This window comes from Schistocerca gregaria, chromosome 4 (assembly GCF_023897955.1).
Source record: "Schistocerca gregaria isolate iqSchGreg1 chromosome 4, iqSchGreg1.2, whole genome shotgun sequence".
Taxonomy (NCBI): domain Eukaryota; kingdom Metazoa; phylum Arthropoda; class Insecta; order Orthoptera; family Acrididae; genus Schistocerca; species Schistocerca gregaria.
In genome coordinates, this window is record NC_064923.1 from 223,434,889 (window position 1) to 223,441,372 (window position 6,484).

At 38.0% G+C, this 6,484-nt stretch overlaps 1 long non-coding RNA gene across 1 annotated transcript in view; it reads right to left on the bottom strand.

The window, feature by feature from the left end:
• Positions 1-5,776, bottom strand: part of LOC126267557 (uncharacterized) — a 319,893-nt gene extending 314,117 nt beyond the window's left edge. Inside the window, exon 1 of the long non-coding RNA XR_007549025.1 lies at positions 5,745-5,776. This is a non-coding gene — a long non-coding RNA (uncharacterized LOC126267557). The remainder of the gene's footprint in view (positions 1-5,744) is intronic.
• Positions 5,777-6,484: the final 708 nt, after the last annotated feature.

The window sequence follows — 6,484 nt, forward strand, 5'->3', positions numbered from 1 at the left end:
AGTGATATTATTTTAATACAAATGCACGAGACAGGAATATGGTTATTTCTTATTATTTTTCTAGGACATCATTCATGTATTCGAAACGCTATTGTAACAGCAAGATGTCCTTTGATGTTCCCCCGGTACAGAACGATGGTGGTTTTTCTCGATGCTGCCTGCTTAAGTCCTCATTGTTTACTTGTGTGAATAAAGGCGGACGTCATGGTCAGACCGTTGTTCCAAAACCAATCACATCTATGAAAACACAACTCCTAAACTGCAAATAGACTCATCTAACCTACTTGGTTACTCTGTGGAAATTGAAAACTATTTGGAAACGAAGATCTGTGTTAGTTGCCTTCTCATATTCATACACTAAAATTGAGTAGTCAGATCCCCAATGATAATTAGGATATTAGAAACTAAAAAACAAAAAAAAAACAAATTCGTCAGTGTGTAACAGACAGTGGTTTCATCACACCCAGTTCTTAGCTATGGAAATTTAGTTTTGGGGAACAAATGTGAAAAATATAAAAGCAATTTTCAATCTTTCGAAAATGTTCATAAGAAAAATAACCAAGAGTAGTAAGGATCTGTTCATAATACACGAGTTTTAACTACAGTGTGTGACAACAGTATATTCTATACAGCGACAGATGATATAGACAACATAGACTGAGATTTTACTAATAGAAGTAAGAGTAAATAGCAATAATAATATTAGTATTAATAATAAACATTTCTGTCATATAATAGAATACTTTGGATCTACAATTTTTCTTTTGCTTTTTTGATTTTTTCATGTCTTGACTCCCAAAGCTCTACCATATTTAATAGCAAAACAGTGTCTCCTTTCTGAGCTCGACATAAGACTCACTGTGGAACAATGGAGACTCAGTTTTGAGTCTTGTTATAATGTGTATTTCTATTATGAAGTAAATATTGTGACTCGTTTATCAAAGGTAATTCTCAGCACATCTACTAAAACATTAATAATTTTCACGGTTTCTTACTTTCAGTTTCCAAGGTGTGAACACAATGTTCTTCACCATGGACATGAAGTTTACATTTTAGCGAGTGTGCAAACTAAATTTTTGCAGCAATGATAAGTTGATAAATTAATTGTAAACTAGATGTCTGCATCTACATTTGTACTCCGCAAGCCACCCAACGGTTTGTGGCGGAGGGCACTTTCTGTGCCACTGTCATTACCTCCCTTTCCTGTTCCAGGCGCGTATGGTTTGCGGGAAGAACGACTGCCGGGAAGCCTCCGTGGGCGCTCGAATCTCTCTAATTTTATATTCGTGATCTCCTCAGGATGTATAAGTAGGGGGAAGCAATATATTCGATACATCATCCAGAAACGCACCCTCTCGAAACGTGGACAGCAAAGTACACCGCGATGCACAGCACCTCTCTTGCAGAGTCTGCCGCTTGAGTTTGCTAAACATCTCCGTAATCGTATCACGCTTACCAAATAACCCTGTGACGAAACGCGCCGCTCTTCTTTGGATCTTCTCTATCTTCTGTGACAACCCGACCTGTTACGCATCCCACACTGATGAGCAATACTCATGTATAGGTCGAACGAGTGTTTTGTAAGCCACCTCCTTTGTTGATGGACTACATTTTCTAAGAACTCTCCGAATGAATGTCAACCTGGCAACCTTCAAATCGTTCCGCACGCACACTCCCAGATATTTTACAAAAGTAACTGCTACCAGAGTTCGTTCCGCTATCATATAATCATACAATAAAGGATCTTCCTTTCTATGTATTCGCAATAAATTACATTTGCCTATGTTAAGGGTCAGTTTTCACTCGCTGCACCAAGTGCCTATCCGCTGCAGATCTTCATGCATTTCGCTGCAATTTTCTAATGCTGCAACTTCTCTGTATACTACAGCATCATCCGTGAAAAAGCGCATGGAACTTCCGACACTATCTACTAGGTCATTTATATATATTGTGGAAAGCAATGCTTCCTTAACACTTCCCTGTGGCACGCAAGAGGTTACTTTAAAGTGTGTAGACGTCTCTCCATTGAGAACAACATGCTGTGTTCTGTTTGCTAAAAGTTCTTTAATCCAGCCACACAGATGGTCTGATATTCCGAAGGTTCTTACTTTCTTTATCAGGTGACAGTGCGGAACTGTATGATAGGCAATAGCTTTGCTACTACTCGTTTTATCCTGTACACTGCAATAATCTATCAGTAAATCATTTGTTGCTCCTACAGTACGGTGTTCTTCAAGGTCTTGAAGTGTACATTTTAGCGAAGATGGGATATAAAGAGATCATAGAGTAACATAACACGTTATTCAGATGATTAAGACCTATGACTGAGTAGATGAAGTAGTAATATTAATAGAGATTCTTATTCCCTATATGAAATTACAATCTACCAATCGATCGGTTATTTCTCCTACAGTGTGTCATTAATATTGAAACAGACAAAACAATATAGGAGTAAGTAACTGTGTAGCAGAAGCAGTTTCGTGTACCATTGTCGTGTTTTTGTTCTTCACCGTAGAAATACCATAGTAGTAAAGGCATTTTGACACAGAGTCAAGTTTTTCGGTTATATTCAAGTTTGAGAACACGATTTATTTCATACACTTTTCTGTGTGCTAATCGAAACTGAATCACTGGCATTTTGTCCTTAGCTGATAAATAGAAAGAAAACTAATTACCTAAAGCAATCAGTTGTTAAATAAACACAGAAAAATGTGATCCATTTACAAATCTATACACAGCCCTATTAATTACTGTTTCTCAAGAACAAAACTTTTCATTCAGCAGCAAATGCATGACGTAAAACAGAAAATTGGTGAGTGTTACTTTCACATTAATTCATTTATTTTTTCATTATTTGTTCAAAATTTTTTCCCAGTAAGGCACTGGAAATTCATTGGAGTTGGTACATTTTGAATGCGGAACAATAACTCTATGAGTGTATAAAAAAACTGTTGAATGTTCCAAATTAATGGAGATAAAACATTATTAATGCCAGTCCTTTGCATTAGAGCAGTCAAATACTGATCAAATAGACATCTCAATTCAGCTTTTTTGTTATTTCCACCACGAGGTGGCAGAAAATGCACACACGGTGTTTATCCTGCTAAGCCTAAATTTCTCTGGTGCAGGAAGAAGCAAGAAGCCTCTGGAACTTCTTTTCAGTAGCAGTGCCAATGCTACCAATGATGCCAGTGATGCCTGTGGTGTGGGTGGTGCCAATGGTGTGGGTGGTGCCAGTGGTGGTGGTGATGTCCGTACCCGTAGTCGTGGCCACCACCCGAATGGTGACGGCGCGGGTCAGCCACCGGGCTCGCCTTCAGCATCGCGAAACACAGCGCCAGCGTCAGCAGCACAGCCAAGATTACCTGTTGGACAATGAGAGGTTCCTGTCAGTTTAGTTAGCTCTTGTGCTGAGCGCCAGCAAAACCCACTATGACAACAGTATACAACTGCAGCGAGCTATTCACGAATCAAAAAAAAAAAATTACCTATTCCCAGCGTGATATCGTAGTTATTGCATTACGTAGCTCTGTATTCCTACTCAACGTGTTGTTAACAGAAACTACCGTTACGGTGGAAAATATATATATTACATGTCATTTAAATTTTGAATGGGCTTCTGGAGAAAAATCAGATGATTTACGTGATGGTAATACACACTAACTAGAAGACGAAATTCCTTAAAACATGTATAGTCTGTTATTCGTTATGGATATACAGCTTGCTGCAGAGTTAAGTTTTCATTTCTATAGTTGGTATTTCAGTTTCTATGGGTTTATTCATAGATTTTAATCTTTTTTTTTTTTTTTTGAAGTTCTAGTTGTGAACTGTTCGTGAATTTACATAAACGAATTTTTTCATAGGATACCTGAGTTACTGGTCAACTCTGCTGTATCGGTCATTCATTCCAAACATATTTACGAAAAGTGAGTTCGCAAACAAGCGATCAGTGTAAGATTTATGTAACGGAAATATTGCTGGTGATTATAGTGGAAACGGTAGACGATTCTCTAAGTGTAAAATATCAGATTCAAGAGTGTCTGCTCGAGTGTTCACCTTGCATGGTACCTTGCCCCAGTGTTCACATATCAATTGATTGTTCAAATCGTTAGTTTGTGGGTGAAGTAATAGACACTATGCCGTTGCTTCAACAAGCACATCCAGATATCCTGATTGTTTAAACGAACTGATTGTTCCGACTGTAAATAGTGTTGCTCTCAAAAAAGAACGCCAGAGAGATCTATTGAGAGCTACACGTAACAAATGTTATAACAAAAGTTTGCGTTTGTAATACATAGCCACCGACTGAGACATAACACAGTTTCCAGGCTGTAATGTAGTATACTCGCTTTATTTGTCCTTGATTCTTTTGATACTAGTTCCTCGCATTTCAGCAAAAATATATGTCACCGGCGTAGTCATTTTCACTTATGACGAAATAAACTAAAATTTTCAGTATTTTCGTGTGACTAGAAATCTTTGTCTTCTTCTTATTACACTTCCCTGACCCCAACTAACTATAGGATGAGCCCTAGATTTTCCCTTTTCCAGGTTTTGTAGCTTCCTTAACACGTTCAGGTGCCGTTAAATAACAAAGAACAACTCTTAATTTTTACTTTTCACTCTACTATAGTGTGGGTGACATTTACACAATGTTTATTGTAATGCATCGTAATAAAAGTCGGACATAATCGGTGTAAACCGTCTGTAATGGTTATTAGCTTGTGTGTGTGTGTGTGTGTGTGTTCTAAAATATCTCATGCAACTACTACTATGGACTTTAATTGGCAAAGAAGTTTCTAACTAAAAAAGTGGTTCTGGAGGGAGAGGGTCACTCCAAGCATTCAAACCAGTAGCATTGCATGCGGCACAAGACCACGTCTGAAATCTGAAACGGCATGGCTGAAAAGATATAATATTTTATCCCTATGTGAATGAGAATTGCTTCGGCTAAAATGCACTTACCACCACTGTAGATTATGTAGAAATCACAATAAACCACCAGTATTAGTACCGAATCTGTAGTATACGATGTTACTAGAACGATTGATGCAGTAATAACTAGATAGTTGTTCAAGAGGACGCTATAACCTTTTCAGGTGTTATTATGCATAAATATTACTATACAGAGATAACAAGAAAGAACTAAATAAGTAGTTACTCTGTTTAGCCTGTCATCAAAATCTCAAAATTTGGGGTGTATAGGCGCCATAACTAAACACACAATTCTCCATTTAGAAATGCCTTTACGTTATGAAATAGGTTACTATCGAACATTCGGTGAAGTGATCACATACTACATACACAAGATATGAAAAAACTAGAAAATGAATAATTGCGACAGGAATACTTGTAAACTATGGGCAAAATAGTTTTTCTTTACGAGATGTAAAATGAAAATTGCCAGGTAACGAAAGAAAACTGCCGTCTACTGAAGATATATAATGTATAAAATGTATGTCTCTGGGAATCTGAAAAACAACATTGCAACGTAAACAAGACGATTTCTTTAGAACCTAACGTAAAATTACATCAGTTGTAAGCTATACACATACTTCATTTGAAATACACTATCCGTCATTGCAAGTGGAATATTCTGCAGTGTAAAACACTAGAAAAACCTGTTGAACTACTACTATACAACAATTTATACGTTAATATTTTCTAAATAGGTGCTAAAGTAGTTGAGCATTCCTGTTTATACGTGGATCATTTTAAGAGAGCAATGGACAGTAAGTGCTCACCAGATGCCTGTTCATATCGCCGCTGTCACTATGTTCTCGTACGCCAACCACAACGGATGTGTCTGACCACTGCTGGCTTACCCTTCCCAATATATTGAGCCAGCACTTGCGGAAACTATTGGGAAAGAGCTACGGCCCCAGTCGGTTGGAAAACACCGCAGACGCACTTACTTCTCTTTCTGACGTCGCGCTCCCGTAACTGACCTTACTAGATGACGAGCAGGGCCGAGAGCATACGAAAAGCGGTTACTTACGAAAAACTAAAGCGAATGTGTAGCTCGACCTGTGTCTCGTCCAAGCGTTTTGCTTCTACAGCTTCACTGAGGCACTGAGAAAACTGCATTTTAGCTGTCGTTGCACACATTCTTGTGTAGACACTGGAATTTTAGTGAACTGTATGATATGCTTAATTTCCTTGTCCTACTCTCGACATATTATGCGTATTTCATTTTTAAAACTACTCACAACTCTGTCCCCTGAGCGGAAATCTTCATACTTCGCTTAATGATGAATCTCGTCTAATTATTCTTAATTCTTCGAACTTTTTCCTTTCGCACAGTCGAGATCTCTGTATGAATTTCTTTCTACGCTAGCCTTTCGAAATGGTAACAGAAAGTTAACTACTACCTTTGTGTGTTCTAAAGCCATCTATCAGAAGGTGTTACATCTCATTGAACTACTCTCCGTTGGTCGTCAATCAGTGTTCCATTTCTGCTTCTTCAGCTACCTGCGGCTTTCCT